This window comes from Ambystoma mexicanum, chromosome 2p, assembly GCF_040938575.1.
Source record: "Ambystoma mexicanum isolate Mex_15411 chromosome 2p, UKY_AmexF1_1, whole genome shotgun sequence".
In the NCBI taxonomy this organism is placed as follows: Eukaryota; Metazoa; Chordata; class Amphibia; order Caudata; family Ambystomatidae; genus Ambystoma; species Ambystoma mexicanum.
Genome location: NC_090923.1, coordinates 507,382,178 through 507,403,594, shown reverse-complemented (window position 1 = coordinate 507,403,594; position 21,417 = coordinate 507,382,178). Strand labels below are relative to the sequence as shown.

The 21,417-nt window shown below is 46.6% G+C and overlaps 1 protein-coding gene across 3 annotated transcripts in view; it reads right to left on the bottom strand.

Annotated features, from left to right (window-relative positions):
- Positions 1-21,417, bottom strand: part of VGLL4 (vestigial like family member 4) — an 819,879-nt gene that overhangs the window by 80,537 nt on the left and 717,925 nt on the right. The gene's annotated exons all lie outside the window — the stretch shown is intronic.

Genomic DNA, 21,417 nt, shown 5'->3' with positions numbered 1-21,417 from the left:
CTCCCTCCTCCGAGTTGCACTTGTTCAGCAGTGCTTTTGCAACAGGTTCATACCATTACACTGCCACCAAGCATTTGCTTGGTCACTACTTTATATTGCTTACTTTGGATCAAATTTGTTCTCCTTACCGCACATATGCGAGGGAGTAAGACAAGGGGTGCTAACAGCCTTTAGATCTCGGGAGGAGTCATGATTGCATAGTATATGGAGCCCCCGCCCTCAATGTATAAAACATTCCTGTGACCATCGGCAATAACCTGGGGCCAATCGGGATTCCCACCCTCATGACTGCTGCTCCTGTCTAAAAAGCTTAACTACATTCGTCCCAGGTAAACCATGATGCACCTTAGGATGCTGTTGAGAGGCAGATGAATACATCATTCATAGCTTCTGTCCCTCCCACAGCTCAATACTGCACTGGTGAGAAACGTCACACCCTAAGACAACCGTACTGCCCTTATCCCAGGCAGGTACAGCAGGAGATGGACACGATCTAAACTGAAGATGGCACTAGTAACCAAACTAATGCTGTGACGATACATGTGTATGCATTAGACACGAGGCAAATGTGCACTCAACATGAACGCAGACACTAGGTAACATATGCACTTATACATGAATAATATTAACATAGCAGCCATAAGACATGAAGAATACTAACAAGCAATGGATATGCTGAATACAACATGAAGACATGCAAACATAGCTTGGTAGCATAGAAACAGTAATTGGTATCCATCTTTTCCAAAATGGAAGGCATGTTAGGGAGAATTCTCATTTATGTGCTAATGACCTTCAACATTAGAGACCCTCAACTTTTTGCATGGACTCGAGGACTTATTTGAACCCTGGAGTGAGTGGGCCTTTTTTCACTCTCGTATGCGTTTTGACCGGATTTGGATTACATTTCCTTTGTTTTTGGAGTCTGACAAACTCCAAAGGCATCTACTTTTTGTAGGGTGACACACATCACCTTCATTGCAGAGTCAGTGAGAAATCTTTTAGACTTCTCTTAAGGTTTAAATACCTTTTCTTGTGTGAACTACTGTTCCTAAGAATAGTACAGTAAAATTGATGTTACTTACCTTTTCTCTTTGTAGGTCGAGCGCACACCATTTTATGCTGGGGGGTTACTTAGTAGCCCCTTATCCTACTACCTTGTGTAACATTTTTTATGTTACCCTCACTACTTTAAATGGCTGGTGGCAGTGGTTTAATTTTCCTACCACTGTGCGTTTCTACCTCAGGCTGAATCTTCAGCTGCAGTATAGCAACCCATTGGTGACCATTTTGTCAAAATGACCCCGTCTTCTTTTTTTGCCATTTTCTGTTTGGGAGGTCTTTCTTGGGTTTTACTCTCCGCGCCAAACCAGAATTTGAGTCCTTTGTTTGTTTTTCCTTTGGCGGGCTTCAGTACTCAAACCCGCCTCTGGATCCAGTGTGAGTGGAAGGGCAGGAAGCGAGGGAGGTTCCCGAAATTCCCCTGCCCTTTGTCTTTAGGAATGCCTGAATGCACCCAGTCCCGATTGGCTGGCTGGCTGTCCTTTCGTGACAGCCACCCTGCTGTTTGAGTGACAGCTAGGCTGTGCATGAATTGGAGAAACCTGCTTAAAAATAGGGTTTTGGGACTGGAGACAGTTGACCACTGGGAAGAACAACCGGACTAAGACAATGAACCAAGCTTGCTGCATCCTCCTGGACCTTAGAATTGCCCAGCGAAGCCCTGTTGCTATGCTGCAACTCCTTTTTATGATCAACCAGAGGAGCTCCGGAAGCAACGACTTCTTCACTTGGGTTAGTGGGACCAACTAACCCTGAGACGACCTCCACTGCACTGTCTTCCCCGACTGGCTGTACTTCTTTGCTGCTGCAGGAACCGAGTGCCAAGGGTTGAGAAATTCATAGTATAGTGCAACGTCTGCAATCCGGCCGGAACCTCCAGGAGTCTCCCCAGGACCCTCCAGAAGCAGGACTATCAGAGCTCGAGTCCCATCACCAGAGTGCAGGACTCAAGGAGTGAATGAAGCCCAACCAGTGTCCAAGATCCGCAGTGGCACTGTTTACCGAGCGATTAAACCGCAAAGTGACGATCTGAAAAGAGCCTGTAGCTGCCGCCGAATTCCGAAGTGCTGCCGCAGGAGTCCTCCAGACGCCTTCCCTCTTGTCCCCACGACTGAGGCCCAGGAACCCAGATCTGCATCCAGGGACCAGACAGAAGCCAGCTGGTCCACTCTTCTTCTAACCAAAGGTACTATTCTGACTTGGGGTACTTACCTCAGTGTCTTTAGCTTCTCAGTTGAGACTTGTAGTAGCTACCTTGCTAGAGTGGATTTCAGCTCTACCCTTCACAAGTGTAACAGTTTGTGTCCCTAAAGTGATTTTTCTTCAACAAACTCTCCAACTTTGTGCAAGACTTATCCAAGAAGTGCCTCGGATCCATAGACTGTGCTCCAATTGACTTTGGCTGTCCTGGCTCGCTGCAGACTCTTCTCGTCCATTTGATTTTGATACTTACTGTCCCCCCATAGGTGATAAAAATAATAGTAAAAAAAACAAGTTAACTATTATTGCTGGGAAAAAACAAGTTATCTAGACTTCGTTGGAAGATTGGTGCTCACATGCTCCGAGAACATGTTCAACCTTTTTCCTTCTCTTAACCTTTCCCTTCTAAAAACCTCAGAATCTACAAAGTTTAACAGTGTACAAATGCCATTACTGTCCTAGTTAGTGAAGTCACCTCAGGGTGTAGGAAACGTGTAAGAAGCGTCTCCAAAGAGTATCTACTAGCTTTGTTTTGATTCTGGAAAAGTATTTTAAAGTAGATTTCATTGTTATACATAGTGCCCTTTTGAAAGAGTGCTTATTTAAAAACTACTGTCAAATGACATGCATTACGTACTGTAATAGCATTACTGATGATGGTATCTGCTTAGATTCACATGCTGTGCATATAGTCCGACATCCAGTGGTAAACGCGGAGTATTGCATCTTATCTTTCGGGGACCAAAAGGGGACACCAGCATAGGTGTGTCTGTAACACTATCCCTATCGTGACGTGTAGTGTACCCAAATACCCTCACGCGCAGAGGTCCCTCCGATTGTATCTTTTCTGCCATGAGGGAGCCCAAGGCTATTGTGAGTGAGTACACGAAGAAGAGAGAAATAGTAAGACGTCTATGATCCTTCCACCCCGAGCGGTGAGGTAGGGAGGGCGCATGTGAATCTAAGCAGATACAATCATCAGAAATGCTATTATGGTAAGTAATGCATGTCTTCTGATGCTTGTTAATCTGCTTAGAATCACATGCTTTGCATAGACTCGCTAGCAGTACCCGGAGTTGGAGGTGGGTTTTGGGAAGGAACAGTAGAGAAAAGATGTCTTAGTACTGCTTGTCCCACCTGAGACTCAGACCTAGAATGAGTGTCTAGGCAATAGTGTTTTGTAAAGGTGTGTACAGAACTCCAGGTTGCCGCTTTGCAAATGGACTCGAGGGGAACATTTGCAATGAATTCTATGGATGCCCCAGTGCCTCGAGTAGAGTGTGCTGTAGGCTTGAAGGGCAGTTCTCTCTTAGCAAGAGTGTAACATAGTGTGATGCATTTGACAATCCACCTTGAGATAGCCGATTTAGAGATAGGATCTCCTTCTCTACCAGCTGCCACTGAAATGAAAAATTGCTTGGTTTTCCTCAGTGGTTTATTTCTTTCCAGGTAGAAAATGACTGCCCTGTGCACATCTAGTGTGTGTAGGCTTCTTTCGGCCATGCTAGTGGGATTCTGGAAAAAAGGTAGGTAGTTCAATCGACTGGTTCACATGGAACTTTGATATGAATTTAGGCGCAAATCTGGGGTGCGTGCGTAAAACTATTTTATCCCTGTGGACTGTAACAAAGGGGTCTAGAACAGAAAGTGCCTGTAGTTCGCTAACCCTTCTGATAGAAGTGATAGCCACTAGAAAGGCAGTCTTGTAAGTCAGGTCTTTTAGACTTGCTTTATGCATAGGCTCAAAGGGAGCTCCCATGAGCCTGGTCAAAACCACATTTAGGTCCCACCCAGGAGCTGGGTGAGAAATGGGAGGATAAATCCTTTTAACCCCTTCCATAAAGGCTTTAATTACCGGCATTTTCCACCATGACACCTTTTGTTGTGATGTGGTGTAGGCCGACAATGCAGCCAAGTGAACCTTTAGGGGATTGAATACCAACCCAGTGTCCAACAGATGGGTTAGGTTCAGCACAATGTGTGTGGGTGAGCAATCAATGGGATTGACACCCCTGTAATTACACCAAAGGGCAAAACGTTTCCATTTGCTGGCATAGCAATAACGTGTGTTCGGTTTCCTAGCTTCCCTGAGTATGTCCATGCACCTCTGAGGGAGCTGTAGGTGTCCAAACTCTATGACCTCAGGAGCCAAGCTGCTAAATTCAGAGTTTGTGGGTATGGGAGTAGGGTCTCCCCCCTGTCCTGAGACAACATGTTGTACGGGCAGGGTAGTTTCACTGGTGGGGAGAGGGACATTTCCATCAGGTGAGCGAACAAGGGTTGGCGGGCCCACATGGAGGCCACCAGTATCATGGTAACTGGTTCCTGGTGCATCTTGTGCACTATCTTGTTGAGAAGGGGAGTCGGGGGGGGGGGGGGAAAGCGTAGACAAATTTCCCTGACCATGTTATCCAGAGACCGTTCCCCTTGGAGCGGTTCTGGGGGTACCTGGAGGCGTAGTCTTGGCATTGGGCGTTCTCCTGAGTCGCGAACAAGTCAATCTCTGGGAAGCCCCATTCTGCGAAGACGTTGGCTACAATGTCTTCGTGTAGATGCCATTCGTATTCTTCGGGAAGAGGAAAATCTCTGCTGAGTACGTCTGCCAGAAGATTGAGTTCCACTGGAACATGTTGGGACAACAAAAACATCTTGTGTTTGAGAGCCCATATCCAAATGTTTTGGGACAGCTTGGACAGCCCTAGAGAGCTAGTGCCCCCCTGTTTGTGCAGGTAATACATTGCTGTAGTGCTGTCCGTTAGAACCAGCACTATTTTCCCTTGTAGTTGAACCTGAAAGGCCTTCAGTGCCTTGAACACAGCTAATAGCTCCAGTAAATGTATATGGTTGGATGCTACCTGAGGGGACCACACTCCATGTGCTGTCTGATGAAGCAGGTGAGCCCCTCAACCCGTGAGAGAATATTCCACTGCAGGGGTGGTGAAGGTCATCCCCTTCAAGAGGTTTTCTCTTGACCACCACTGCAGAGAGAGAACGAGGGCTGGCGAGACAACTACCAGATCTTCCCATTGTCCGCTGGCCTGACACCACTGGCTGTTGAGCCACTCTTGCATGGGAAGCATGGGCAGCCGCAAGTATATGCACAATGCTATCATTCCTAGCAAGCGCATGGCTTTGTGCACCATCACCTCCCTACAGGCTACATATTGAGGAATCTGAAACAGCATGTTCTGAACCCTTTCGTTGGAGGGGAAGACGAGCCAGTCTTTCGTCCGAATTAGAGCTCCCAGAAATTGTTTTGTTTGTCTGGGGACTGGACTAGATTTCTTTTAGTTGATTGAGAAACCCAAACTGAAAAGAAGATATACTGTTTTTTGGGTGTTCAAAAGACATGTGTTGTAAGAGTCCCGTGTGGTGAGCCAGTCGTCGAGGTAAGGGTAAACTGGGACGGATAGTCTGCGCAGGTGTGCTGCAGCCACTGCCAGGACTTTGGAAAAGACCCTTGGTGCTTAGGGGATGCCGAAGGGGAGTACCTTGAATTGAAGCTTGGATTTGACAGGTTCTGGAACCTCTTAGACGCCTTCCTGGAGCAGGTTCCACTGAGCATCAGCATAGCTTGCCAATAGCATGGTATTATTTGCTATCCACGTAGTGTATGCAGCCGCCGAGGTGACTCGTTTGCCTAGGGCATACAGTTATTGGACTCCTTGTCCGGAGGTGCCTCCCCTGCGGCAAGGGGTACCCCTGCCTTTTTCGGGTGGTAGTTACTACCAACCAGTCAGGTATGGCGTGCCCTTTAATGTATAGAGGGTCGGAAGGAGACGGCTGAAATTATTTTTTGACTCTCGGGTTCACTGCTCGGGTTTGAGCTGGTGATATCAAGGAAGGGGCCAACCTTCTCTTGATGGAGTTAAGGAGGGGAATGGCCTGGCTAGATAGAGGTTTTTCCTTAAGGTTATTTTCTACAAAATCCTGATCAGGCACTGCCTATTGAGCAGATATCTGAAAATGTTCAGCTGCCTTTTTTAACATCGATTTGAAGGCCATTTGGTCATCTACAGGCGAAGCCTGACGAGCCGGAGGGGAGTCTAAACACAATACATCCGTGTCCTCAACTTGAAGTGGAAGTGTCCATGGGTCTATACCCTCCTGTTGGGTTTCTTCCCAATTGTCTGTGGTATCCTGCTGTTCTTCATAAGCTTGTAGAAATGAAGCTTCTTCAGTGTAAATGTCCCTATATGTGTCCAAGTGGACAATGTCTTCAGGTTGGACTGGGACAGAGGGCTGCTCCTCTTGATAGTGAGAAGAAAATTGAGGGATAGGCTCTCCACAAGACCTTTTTGGAAATGGATTTCCAGCCGGTCCATGCACCCCTTGAATTTCTCTCTAGTCCATTTAGAGGACCCAGACGGCCCTACGGGAGAAAAAGTGTCGTCTTCCACCCGACGGCGTCGAAAAGATTGTCTTAGGGTGGTATCCTCAAGTATCGTGAGAATCGGGGCCTAAATCTGCATCCGAAATTTTTTCGGCGGCTTGCCCCATGTTTTTAGGCAGAACCGGGACAAGACCCACTGCCGCCGTAATCCTCTCAATACGGTCTTCGATAACCGCAGAATCGGCGTCGGATAATTATGATGATCTATCAGTGGGTATAGTACCTTCGGCGGCGTTAGAGGGCCTAGCGGTTGGTTTTTTGACTAGAGGCCTAATCGTAGTTTTTGGGCCTACCGCGGCCTTCGGGACCGTCGGATTTCTGTGCTTCGATGTGTGGAGTTTTTGGAGTAGCGTCCTTAATTTAGATTGCCCAGTCACAAGATGCTGTTGCAGATGCGGGGGAAGGCTTTGGATCTGCGCGATCCTAGGAAGCCCTCGAAAGTTTCAGCGGCCCTGCTGGCACTTTCACCTTTTTTAACACAGACGTCGAAATTGGTGTAGGTGTTGTATGCTTAGTGTGATGCGTTTGTACGCCCCCATTGCCTGGTGTTTTCCCTGCAGCGAGACCAGCGTCAGGCCTTAAAGGATCGGGGACGGGCGTGGCGGACCTAGAAGTGTCCGCCTCGAGGTCTATCACATACGCAACGGATGTTTGGTCACCCGAGGTGCCCCTGTCACTCTCAGCGGGTGTGGTGGTGGGGGAAGGGGGTTCCACCCGCGACATACCGTATGCGGCCCACTGCTTTACACAGCGCTCCTTAAGGGTCTTGGGCAGAAGGCGTTTGCAAGCCGCACACCGCTTTTCATCGTGCTCTAAGGGGAGACAGGCGTTGCACGTCCTGTGTTCGTCCTTCCAAGGATATCGAACCCTACAGTTAGGGCAGAACCTAAAAGGAGTCCTTTCCATAGCCAAAAGGAAAGATGACCAGACTGAAAGAGTAAAGAGGGGAAAAGAGGAAAGACATACCCGAAATATGGCCACCTCGACCCCACTCTCCCTACTGTAAAGGTCGGCCAGAGGGCCCGACCACATGGAAAGTCCAGCCACCGGATCTTAGGTGCCGAAATCCACCGTCGTAAACGAATCCCCCAAAGTCTTCGTCAAAGGTGTTCTTGTGACCGAAGTGACTTAACTGGGAATAACCGACAGGTCGGTATAAGAGACAATGTCTCTTCTGAAAGAGCTCCACTATAGGGAGACAAGTTATCTGGGCGGGAAAAAAAACACTCTGAGGGACCTCAGCACATGAGGGATTTTGGGTACACTACACATCACGATGGGGATAGTGTTAGACACGCCTATGCCGGCGTCCCCTTTCGACCCCGAAAGACAAGATGCAATTCTCTGCGGTTACCACTGGATGTCGGACTATATGCACAGCATGTGATTCCTAGCAGATTAGCAAGCATCAGAAAATTACTTATAACAAAAACATTGAGTTTTAAGTGTTACTTGGCTACTTGTATTGGGGGATTTCATTGCTACAGATCCACAACTCGCATATACCCCTCTTGAGATAAGACTGGCTGCTCAGTCACACTTCCAACTTGTGCAGTACAGGCCTATACCAAAAGGTGGGTTACCTAATACCAAGAGGACAAGGGTGGTGTTGTCTCCCACAGGGTTAGTACATCAATTCTTGCCTAACAAGGCACAACATGCTTTTAATTAAACAAAAGGTCTAAAGGATTCACGATAACTCGAAACGCTGAAATTTAAAATACAGATCCAGACAGCTCAGGAAGGAGTTGGCAACCACAGCCAAGGTTTCAGCGAATTAAGGGAGGGTCAGAACGTTGCAGGGAAAGCACAAGATGGCAATTCCCAAGACGCAAGAAGGATACTACTAGATCAATTGAGTATAACAAGCCTTAGCAAGCCAGGTGCAGGTAACTATAAGCCAAATTGCTACATGAAGAATAATTCAAGAGTGTCCTCAGTGGCAAAAGAAAACATAACACTTGCATCAATATTTGCTAAATTACCTATAAATGAAGGGGGGAAATAAGACAAAACACTATCTATTCATCATCAACAAACACATATAGGACACCTGCTTCACTCCTTACACGCATCCCCAGATACGAGCTGTCACACAAGGCCAAATAAAAAGATCACCCTAACTCATGGCCTAGAAATGAGGGATGGCATCTTCTTTAATTGAAAGGAAAGCAGTCCGTGGACCTCTCGCCCCTTACTCCTGTCTGGCTCAGGCCTGGAGACCTGTCAGTTGTCCAAGATTGGTTAGTAAGAAGCCAACCAATGAAAATCACCAATGTTACGCCACCCCTGAAGCAAGGTGCCAGCCAATTACATATTGTAGAGACAATGGGGCTCATTCCAAGCATGTCCGTCCGGAAACAACGGTGCCGGTAAGCTTACAGAACCCTTGTTTCCGGACCAGCATGCTACGAGTCTGCATGACGGGGCTGATGTGCCCGACAGTTTGGACCCTTTTGGACACAGCGGTGACAGTAAGCAGACTGCCACAGAAGCACCGGCACCATAATTAACAGTGCCAGTGCTTCTGTGCACCGCATTCCCATAGAGTCCTACGGGACTCTATGGGAATGGGGAATTGCAATTTACCGGCGCATGATTTTCCAGAACGCCGGGGTTATAATCCCCCTGTGTTACCGGCAAGTCAGGAGCCGGAAAATCATTACAGGTCTGGCGGCATCCTGCCGGTAGTACCGGCAAGGTTCCCGGCGGACTCGTAATGAGCCCCAATGTCTTTTTACTATCAATTTAGAGGTGGTCACAGGAGGAGCCATCAGACAAGTGTTACCCATTAGAGATGTAACCCCTATGGAACATATATGTTGTCACCACTATTAACCAATCCCCGTACCCTGTACGTTTTGGTAACCAAGATAACAGTCAGCTATAACAAATGTTGAACATATAAACCATTGTTTTTTATGCAACCAGAGAGCGCGCCAAGAATTCAATGCTTGCATGCAGTCCCTACTTTATTTTGCCTTGTACTTTGCCTATTTCCGTTATGGAGTCTGGTTTGCACTGGCTCCAGAAGCTGTGTAATTTGGGACTACACAGTCTTGACAGATGGTTTGCTAGTAGTCGGATTGCCGAGGGGTCCCGCCGCGGCTTGAAGACTACGGAGGTGGCCTGTGGAGAGCGGGATTACACTTAAGAGGTCGACAGGAGCCTCCCCCAGTCCTGTCCAGTCCCCGCAGGACGCCCCATAGGGCAACCGGCCGGTAGGGGAGACTTGACACCTAAGACCTTCAGCCGATCCATGGATGCAAGTATGACATTGGCCTGGCAAAACAGGGGGGAGAATTGGGGATTGCTTGTACATTGGAGATAGCTTCTGACAAGGGTCAGAAAAGATCACATGGTAAACCTCGTTTTGGGGTAGTAATAATAATAAGAGAAATACCTCACCAGGAGTTGGAAGACGGCTGTAGTGTATTTGGGCAATACTTGCTGGCGCCAGCCTTTTGTTGTAAGATTGCTTAGGCTTTGTAAAAGTGGACTTGTGTAATCATTGCTATATATTGTGGAGGAAGTGAAAGTGGTGTGGACCAGGTGGAGTGGACCGGGGAGTGTGGTCCCGTGTGGGAGCTGCCAGGTGGGGTGGCTCAGAGCATGTGTGACAGTTGGGGTGCCACTCAGAAGATTTAGCGGGAACAGCAAGGTGGGGCTGTTCGGAGGTCGAGTGGCATTGTTGTGGTGCCACTCTGAAGCATCGGGTGACGCGGGGGTGTGGGCATGGTCTCACAGAGAGACACAGAAGTATTAATGTGTGGACAAGTATTATTGGGAAAGGGTGTGAAAGGTAGGCAAAAAATGGTAAGTGACAATTGAAATGAAATGTGTTATTGGTAAATTAATCTGTGACGAATTATCATGGGAGACACTCCTATTAAACACACGTGTAAAGTATTAACCCCTGTATGAATGTATGTATGTATGTATGTTTCATAAAACCTTCGTACTAAGTACGCAGAGCGGAATGCACTCCTGGGAGCAGCTGGGGATCCAGTGTCCTTTCAGCAAAAAAGTCATCACTACAAATCCAGGCAACACGGAATATCTTTATTGGTTAATGTGCCTTTGTTAGGCAGAATTCTCTTAGAAGGCTAATTTCCCAAAACTAGTGAGTCCCCCAGCAGCTTTGCTGGATTTTTGGGGTTTGTTTTTTTTCTCCTGCTAAGAGTGAGACTCTCTTCTTCCCACTCTTAGGCATGATTTGAGGTATGTCTGACTTTGTGTGCTTATGGGCTATGGGGTTTTCTTTTTACTCCATAGGGTATCATCTATTTTTTGGGTGTTTTACACAGCACCAGAGGATATAATGGAATTAGAAAGGGTTGGCACTGCTGAGTACTTAAAGTAACTTCTTGAATTGAATTAATGTCGATTAAATATTTAGGGCGCACCTTAAAACCCTGGCACAGGGTTTGAGTAAACAATGAGCAAAAAGGATACAGAACTTAATCTGATCCTAGGTTTGCTACCCCTTGCTCTCCAAACGGAGTTGCTTCAACTTTGTGTCAATATAATATATAATTCCATCAACTTCAAAATCATCAGTGTGATCAATTGTTAAAATCCTGAAGATTGTCATTATCATCCGTTTTATTGCTGAGGCTTGGGCATCATGCACTCAATCACGCCATATAAATTTGTTATGCCAATGCATTTCGGACGCAGTCTGTCATCAGGGCTCTTGGCGCTCTCATTTACACTTTAACAAACAATAAAACATAAAACCTACATCGGCGTATTTTTAAACGTTCCAAACCAAAGTAAACAACATCTCGTTAATGTCAATAATAACCAATAACCATTGTGTATATCGTTTTTGTCACCACCAATCAATTGAATATATCATATTACATTATTGTATGTCACAGTTGTTTGTTTCAAACATTAATCATAATACATGAATTCAAATATTCAGTTTAGTGCAGCAAATATTGTAAATTAAGTCCAAGATCATATTATAATCAAAAGTTAGAAATTAGGTCACATACCATTGTTGCAGGTTTCAAATTCCCCAGGTGTGTGTCATCATGGGTAAGTAAAAAAATAATAATTAAATGCACGTGAGTATTTAAATCGGGCATCTAATGCATTATCATTCATTGTTCGAAGCATATCGTGTACCTCTTGAGTGCCTGCGCTAGCCTACCTCCTTTCGTGATGCTCCGTGATGCCTCAATTTCATTCACGGTTGACCTATAAAAGGTCATTGCGTTTAAGTTGGTGTGCCACTCGTGTCTAGTTATTCATTAATTATCATCCTTTGGACCCTTGCTTACCTGTATCAACCATCAGCAACTCGCTTGTCCCGTATCGCGAAAACCCGCGTCCTCGCTAGACGCCGGTTTTCACTGTTTGGGTACGTTGCTATGCAAACCGCGCGTGCGCCGATGCTTCGCGGACGCTTTCTTACGTGTCATTCTCGCCGCGCGCCAGCTCTTTTGTCAACAACATTCTGTTAAAGTGACAGTCTAATTATAATAACTGCTGCTCCTAATCCGAGCTCGGTATCATTGTAAGCTCCATGTAACAATTATATTATAAAATTGTGTTAATGGGTAACATTCAGATGCTACGATTACATGGACGTCACTTTTACAAAAATCTAATGATTGTGTGAATTACGGATAGTGGACCCATGTCATTGGTCCTATGTGATTCTATAACTGTGTTGACAATACCAAGTGCAAATACCACAAACAGAATTTTCATACAATCTGCAACAATTACAGTGTCCACCAACTCGGGAGGCCGAGGCAGGAATGCCATTCCTGCCTTGGGTCCCGCTCAAGAACGTGTTCTGAACGGGAAAGTCCGCGAAGCATCGGCACACGCGCGGGTTGCATAGCAACGTACCCAAACAGTGAAAACCTGCATCTAGCGAGGACGCAGGTTTTCGCGATACGGGACAAGCAAGTTGCTGATGGTTGATACAGGTAAGCAAGGGTCCAAAGGATGATAATTAATGAATAACTAGACATGAGGGGCACACCAACTTAAACACTGACTTTTTATAGGTCAACCGTGAATGAAATTGAGGCATCACGGAGCATCATGAAAGGAGGTAGGCTAGCGCAGCCACTCAAGAGGTACATGATATGCTTCGAACAATGAGTGATAATGCATTAGATGCCCGATTTAAATACTCACATGCATTTAATTATTATTTTTTCACTTGCCCAAGATGACACCTGGGGAATTTGAAACCTGCAACAATGGTATGTGAACTAATTTCTAACGTTTGATATAATATGATTGGACTTAATTTACAATATTTGCTGCACGAAAGTGAATATTTGAATTAATGTATTATGATTAATCTTTGAAACAAACAACTGTGACATACAATAATGTACTATGATATATTCAATTGATTGGTGGTGACAAAAACAATACACATGGTTACTGGTTATTATTGACATTAACGACATGTTGTTTACTTTGGTTCGGATCATTTAAAAATATGTAGATGTATGTTTTATGTTAAAGTGTAAATGAGAGCACCAAGAGCCCTGATGACGGACTGCGTCCGAAATGCATTGGCATAACAAACTTATATGGCGCTGATTGAGTGCATGATGCCCAAGCCTCGGCAATAAAACAGAAGATCATAACAATCTTCATGATTTTAACAATTGATCACAGAGTGATGATTTTGAAGTTGATGGAATTATATATTATATTGACACAAAGTTGAAGCAACTCTGTTTGGAGAGCAAGGGGTAGCACACAAAGGATAAGATTAAGTTCTGTATCCTTATTGCTCATTGTTACACAGCACCTTCAGTGCAGTAACACAGGGGTGGCATAGTGACCCCCAAACATAGACTCCATACCCTGAGACTGACTACTGTCTCCCAGGGCATGTAAAGTCAGCATTGACTTTACTAGTCCTAAATTATGAACATAACCAGTATAAACCATCATGTTGTGGAAGTACTGAAAGGGGTTAATTATATTGCCCCTGGGTGTGTTTTTAAGGGGGCACTGGGATGGCCCCAGACCTAACTTTACCTTCTTGAATCGCCCCAAACTCTTTTTGAACATTCTGCAAAGACTTTTAGTGCATTTTAAACCGTGTGATCCTGGGCACATTTCGCTTGGCCCCATTTGAAGTGGGCCGGCCTATGAACTTTGGCTCTACAGTATATACTGCCTTTATTCCCTTGCTGAGAACTCCTAAAAGTGCTGGGACCTGTTTTATGTCTATGCTCTGCCTTTTTCTCCCCCTTTAACTGAACTATTGGAGTGCCATCAGGTTACGCTCACATCTGTTTAACAAATGGTGGTGTTTTAACTCTGACTTGTCTAATAGTTATCAAGGGAGGTGTGCAAACTTTACCCGACTGTGTTTTAACTTGATTTTGATTTAGAGTGCTAGTATATTGTCTCAAGTGTGTTTTAAATAAATAATTATATACTTTTTATACAAAGCTTTGGTCAGTGTTTGTTTGCTCTACTGTGTTTTTAGACCTATTGTGTATACTCTATATACTGCCCTACTCTTCTTGAGAGAAGTCTGACTGCTCAGGCACAGCTACCAGGTACATCTGGGTGGTGCAGGCTGCTACCAATTGGGTTTACTGCTTATTCCTGTAGTCTTAATTTTTTTGCAGTGTTCCCTAAGGGAACTGCACAGGATTCTGCCTAACAGCCTTGGAGAAAAAGAAACCTGGTAAAATGTTGTTAATGTCTTCAATTCAGCAATCCCACTAAGTCAATGCCTCGTCTGGGACGCCCAAGGGAAGCCCTTATTTATATATTTTTATGACAAGTTATAATCTGGATGATAAACCCTTATATAACACCCCTCTCTTTGAATCCCCCTGAACTCACTGAGCCAAGAAGTAGGTTTGTTTTGCAATTTAAAAGGTTTATTGAGAAAGTAAATATGACAATGCATTACTTACCGTAAAAGCATTTCTGATGGTTGTATCTGCTTAGATTCACATGCTGTGCATAGGTCCGACATCCAGTGGTCACTGCGGAGTATTGCATTTTGTTTTTCGTAGTCGAAAAGGGGACGTCGACAAGGCGTGTCTGTAACACTAGCCCTATAGTGACGTGTGTTGTACCCACAATCCCTCACGCGTCGCGGTCCCTCAGATTGTATTTTTCTGCCCTGAGGGAGCCTTCTAGACGTGAGTGAGTACAGAAAAGAGAGAAATATAGAAAGATGTCTATGTTCCTTCCATCCAAGCAGGGAGGAAGGGTGGGCGCATGTGAATCTAAGCAGATACAACCATCAGAAATGCTTTTACGGTAAGTAATGCATTGTCTTCTGATGTTTGTTAATCTGCTTAGAATTACATGCTGTGCATAGACTAGCGAGCAGTACCCGGAGTTGGCGGTGGGTTATGAGAAGGAACAGTAGAGAAAAGATGTCTTAATACTGCCTGTCCCACCTGGGAGTCAGATCTAGAGTGTGCATCTAGACAGTAGTGTTTTGTAAAGGTGTGCACAGAACTCCAGGTAGCCGCTTTGCAGATGGACTCAAGGGGAACATTTGCAATGAATGCTATGGATGCCCCCGTGCCTCGAGTAGAATGTGCTCTTGGCCTAAAGGGCAGTTCTCTCTTAGCAAGAGTATAGCAGAGAGTGATGCATTGAACAATCCATCTAGAAATAGTGGACTTTGAAACTGCATCCCCTTCTCTTCCTGCTGCCACCGAGATGAAGAACTGATTAGTCTTCCTCAGTGGTCTGGTTCTTTCCATGAAGAACATGACCGCTCTGCGCACATCTAGTGTGTGCAGAGTCCTTTCTCCCAAGTTGGAAGGATTTTGAAAGAACGCTGGTAGTTCTATAGACTGGTTTACATGGAATTTTTAGATGAATTTTGGAGCAAATCTTGGGTGAGTGCGTAGGACCACTTTATCTTTGTGAACTGTAACAAAGGGGTCTAGGACAGAAAGAGCCTGTAGTTCACTTACTCTCCTGATGGAGGTGATAGCTATTAGAAAAGCAGTCTTAAGAGTGAGGTCTTTAAGAGCTGCTTTGTGCATGGGCTCAAATGGTGAGCCCATGAGTTTGGTAAGTACCACGTTAAGGTCCCATCCGGGAGCTGGGTCAGCTATCGGGGGGTGTATTCTCTTTACTCCCTCCATGAAGGCCTTTATAACGTGGATCTTCCACCACGACACTTTGAGTTGGGAACTGGTGTATGCAGAAAGTGCCGCTAGGTGGACTTTAATGGAATTGAACACTAGACCTGAATCCAATAAATGGGTTAGGTATAGAATAATGTGTGGGAGAGCAGTCAATTGGGTTGATGCTCTTTCCTCTGCACCAAATGACAAATCGCTTCCATTTGCTAGAATAGCAGTGGCGAGTGTTAGGTTTTCTGGCTTCCCTGAGGATGTCCATGCATCTCTGTGGGAGCTGTAGATGTCCAAATTCTATGATCTCAGGAGCCAGGCTGCTAAGTTCATGTTCTGGGGGCATGGATGCAGAGTCCTGCCCTTGTCTTGTGACAGCATGTTGTACGGGCAGGGGAGTTTCACTGGGGGAGACAGAGACATCTCCATCAAGTGAGCGAACCATGGCTGTCGGGCCCACATTGGAGCCACCAGTATCACCTGGAGGCGTAACTTTGGCATTGTGAGTTCTCCAGGGTTGCGAACAGGTCTATTTCTGGGAACCGCCATTGCGTGAAGACGATGTCTTCGTGCAGTCGCCATTCGTACTCTTAGGGCAGGGGGAAGTCTCTGCAGAGTTTGTCTGCCAGCAGATTGAGTTCCCCTGGTACATGTTGTGACCGAAGGAACATATTCTGTTTGAGAGCCCACTTCCATATGTTTTGGGCCAGTTTGGACAGTCCTGGAGAGTGTGTTCCCCCTTGTTTGTTGATGTAATACATGGCTGTGGTGCTGTCTGTAAGGACCATCACTGTCTTGCCTTGTAGGTGTTCCTTGAAGGCTTTTAGCGCCTTGAACACCGCTAGCAGCTCCAGAAGATTGATGGGTTTGGATGCTACGTTCGGAGTCCACTCTCCGTGACCAGTTTGATGGGATAGGTGAGCCCCCCCATCCTGTAAGGGATGCATCTGTGGTTAGAGTGGCTTCCGCCGCAGGTGTGGCAAAGGGTTTCCCTTTTTCTAGGTTTTCTTTTGTCCACCACCGTAGCGAGAGAACTAAGGCCTGCGAGACCACCACCAGGTCGTCCCATAGTCCGCTGGCCTGACACCACTGGCTGTTGAGCCACTCCTGCATTGGGCGCATGCGCAGGCGCGCGTGAGGTACCAAATAAATACACAACGCCATCATGCCTAGCAAGCGCATAGCTTTGCGTACCGTCACCTCTCGACCGGACACATATTGAGGGATCTGAAACAACATGTTTTGGACCCTCTCTTTGGAGGGGAAGACGAGGCCGTCCTTTGTTTGAATTAGAGCCCCTAGGAATTGTTTGATTTGGCTGGGGTCTAGGCTAGACTTCTTTTCGTTGATGGAGAAGCCCAACTGGAACAAAAGGTCTACAGTCTTTTGGGTATTGGAGAAACATGTTTCGTAAGAATCCCCTGTTATGAGCCAGTCGTCGAGGTAAGGGTAAACTGGAATGGACAACCTGCGCAGGTGGGCCGCTGCCAGTACCTTCGTGAATACTCTCGGTGCTGATGCTATGCCGAAGGGTGGCACTCTGAACTGGTCGTGTTTGCCCTCTATCATGAACCGGAGGTATTTTCTGTGCGCTGGCAACATTAAAATATGAAAGTTATGCATCTTTCATGCCCAATGTTGTCATGTAATCTCCCTGTGATCGCAGTGGGATCACTTCCTGTAGGGTCACCATACGAAACTTTTGGGGTTTGATAAACTTGTTTGCTGGGCGCAGATCTAATACAGGGCGCATGGTTAGATCCTTTTTGGGTACAAGGAAGTACACTGAATAAATACCTTCCGTTACCTGAGATAGAGGCACGACCTCTATGGCTCCTTTTTCCAGCAGTTGCTGTACTTCTTATAGAAGGATGGCAAGATGTTCCAGTGACATGCGTCGTCCCCTCGGGGGTTTGTATGTTGGGGAACTGTTGAATTCGATGCAGTATCCGTGGGCTACAGTGGAAAGTACCCAGCGGTCTGACGTTATACCCTCCCATGCTGGATGAAAGGATGTTATCCGGCCCCCGACCGGTGTTGCATGGGAGGGGACGCAAATCTTCGTGTCACTTGGTGTTGTTAGGGGCTTGGGAACCTCTGGGGGTGGACCCTCGCCCTCTTCCTTTGCCCCGGCGCTGTCCTCTTTGGCTGTACTGGCCACTATTGGTCTGGAAATTGGTGGCAGGGTACTGTTGCTGCTGGTTTTGTTTGTTGGCGTTGGCCACGAAAAAAGCGTTTATTGCCATAGCCGCGCCTGGTAGCGGGCTTAGAGATTTGGTCAAGAGTTTTGATCGTATTGAACTCTTTTTTAGCCATCTCCAGAGCCTCATCTACCGCTTTCCCGAAGAGGTTTGAGTCTTCAACAGGTTTATTTATTAAAGACGCCTGTGTCTCCGGTTTGAACCCTGAGTTGCGCAGCCATACGTGTTCGTTTTATGACTATTCCCTGAACTAGGGAACGTCCCGCAGTTTCTGCCGCATCCAGAGAGCTCTTTACAATACTCTGGTTGACCTGGGTTCCTTCGCCAATAGTTGAAAGCAGGCGTGTACGTAATGGTTCCGGCGCTTCTTCTGCGTCCTTGCGCAGTTTGGCCCACTGCGCGTCCGCATAGCTAGCGAGCAAAGAATTGTTGTTTGCAATTCTTGCCGAAAAGGCGGCCGAGGATGTAATTCTTTTTGCAAGGGCATATAACTGCTTGCCCTCCTTGTCAGGTGGTGCCTCACTGGTGGAAAGTGGTACCCCTGCCCTCTTTCTTGTGTTGGTTACCACCAGGGAATCCGGAATGGAATGTCCCCTGATGTACAGCGGGTCTGAGGGTGAAGGAGTGAAAAGTTTTTCAATTCTAGGATTGACCCCTCTGATTAGTGCGGGTGTGGACAGCGAAGGGATGATTCTTCTCCTCACTGAAGCGAGGAGGGGAATTGTCTGACTGACCGGGGGTTTCTCCTTAATTACCCTTTCTACAAAGTCTAATTCAGGGGAGAGCTCCCCAGTGTCCAGTTCGAAGTGTGCTGCTGCTCTGCGCAACAGGGCATTAAATGTGGGTTGATCGTCAATGGGAGACGTGTTTCTAACAGGTGAAATGTCAGGAGGATTTAGGTTCAGGACATCAGTGTCGGAATATATTGATGGTGATTGCCAGGGGTGAGAAGGTCCTTCTTCTGGATTTTCTCTGAAGCCTTCTCCTACCAAGTCTGGGCTGTCTTCCAGACCTTCCTCCTGGTTCCGTCCGTCTTCCTCGTCCATAAAATCATCCTCTTCCTCAAAATAATGTGCTTCCCCAGTGAGGTCATACACACTGTGGAAGTCTGAGGCTGTGTCCTGGTGGGGATTGACTAATCTTGGAATTTTGGCCCTGGGGTCCTCCTGAGGCCCTTCTCTTATTCTCTTTGGAGTGGGAGGGTTTTGGGCATTCATAAACCTCTCCATTCTTTCCATGCAGAGATGGAGCCTTTCCATGGTTTCATGGGGTACCCCTGAGCGGTCTAGCGGGGGAAAATTGGTGTCTTGTAGCTGAAAACGGCTCAACCTCTCCCATAACGTCGAGGAAAGTGTCCCATCGCCCTCCGAAAAAGCCTTCAGGTGTGCTGGGAATCCCTTCCACTGAAGGAGATCGTCCCCGTGTTTTCGGCGTGTCTTTCGACTTTTGCGTAGCGCTCGACGAGTCTTTCGGCGTACGCTTGTGGGCATCGGCTACCACGATCCTCGCCAAGCTCTCAGCGACTCGTTCGTCAGCGGAGAGCTGTGGTTTCGACGTTATGGGTGTCGAACGCTCTACGGCGGCATGCGCTTTCTGCTGATGCGCTCTGCCCGATGATTTGGGGGCGGCGCCCTTATTTGCCGAAAGCCCAGTCGCTGGTCGCGGCTGCGAGAGGGGCTTCGAACTCGAACGGTCCGAGGAGGCCGCCGGTGAAACCTGCGTCTCCTTGGGCGCTGATGCTGTATTTACCTTCGGCAAAGAAGAGCCATGGGTTGTGTGCTTATGTGTGGTCTTGTGTGCGTCAGTGTTGCCGGGGTGTTCATCCCCATAAGCAGGGCGTGAGCCGAGCCCGTCGGGGCCGGGGACAGACGACGAAGCGCGTGTGCGCTCTCTAGGGGGGTTTACGACTTCCGTAGCGGAGGTCGTGGTATCACGTTCCTCGTCACTGTCGGAGGTAGCGACGGTGGGTGGAGCGTCGGCCTTCGACATAGCGTAGGCCGCCCACCTTTTGACCCTACGGTCTTTTAGAGTCTTCGGCTTAAGAAGCCGACAAGCCGTGCAACCTTCCTCCTTGTGATCGAGGGGCAAGCAGCGGTTACACCGTGAATGCTTGTCCTTCCAAGTAAACTTGCCCTTGCAAAGCGGGCAAAACCTAAAGGGTGTCCTCTCCATAGCCGAGGCAATAAAACGTGATAACCACCCCAAGGGAAAGGAAGGGGAAAAGGAAAGGCATTCTCAGAAAAGAATTAGAGATGTCCCACAACCCCACTCTCCCTACTGTATTTGGCCTGCGAGGCCAGGCCACGTGTTCGGCAACGCCGAAGGATCTCCTCCGCTCGTCCCCTCCGTCGAAGATCTTGCTCGGCGGAGACAGCTTCACAACAGCGTCGAGGGGGGATCGATATGTTCTATATTAATATAGGAAAACGACCAAAGGTCGAGGAGATGAAATCTGCAATGTCTCTCGAGGAGCTCCGCGTAAAGGCGACCAGTAGCTGGGCGGAAAAAAACAATCTGAGGGACCTCGACGCGTGAGGGATTGTGGGTACAACACACGTCACTATAGGGATAGTGTTACAGACACGCCTTGTCGACGTCCCCTTTTCGACTACGAAAAACAAAATGCAATACTCTGCAGTGACCACTGGATGTCGGACCTATGCACAGCATGTGATTCTAAGCAGATTAACAAACATCAGAAATATATATATCACACTTTTATGAATAAATTAATATTTGATAGCACACTTAGGCATATGACAGTGATCAACAATGGATGATGTTACACTAGCACACTGATTTAATTACTTAGGAGCTAGTATAGGGAGGGTAAGGTAGCTGAGAATACTTTTATGATTTCAGGGAAATGCGATGATGAATAAAAATGCCGTACAGAAATAAACTGATCGGGTTTCACAAGAAATAATATGTTCACTTTTCCCCTTGTGGCAATTCACTCCCCCCTATGCAATATAAGGAGATGGAAGTAAAGCACACAGCTTTCAGGAATACAATCACAATACAATACGAATTTCAGTTCCCCCCTAGCAAGCTTAGAGAAATAGGGATGGTTTTAAACACAGGCAAAAGTACTTTTAAATGTGGTATGCAAAGAAGGGAAAAATATGCTAAAAATGATTTTCATTTCCTGTAGGAGGTTCAGGGTAGGTGATAGCTATTAAGATTAGGTCAAGTCACACTAGCAATGATTCAGGAATGATTATCAGAGGGAAAACGGATTTCAGCAGTTGCGAGCAAATGCGGCTATTTTTGACAGAAAACGAAATTGAGCGAAATGACAATACGCGGCAATTCAGTCGAGCGCGATTACGGAATAACTATAAGTTATACTAAGTTAACTATAAGTCGTTCCTAGCACATACGGTTCCAAAGATATGGACGATTTAGTGGAGGGAGATTTTCAGAAGTAAAATTAAAGTTTCAAAATGAC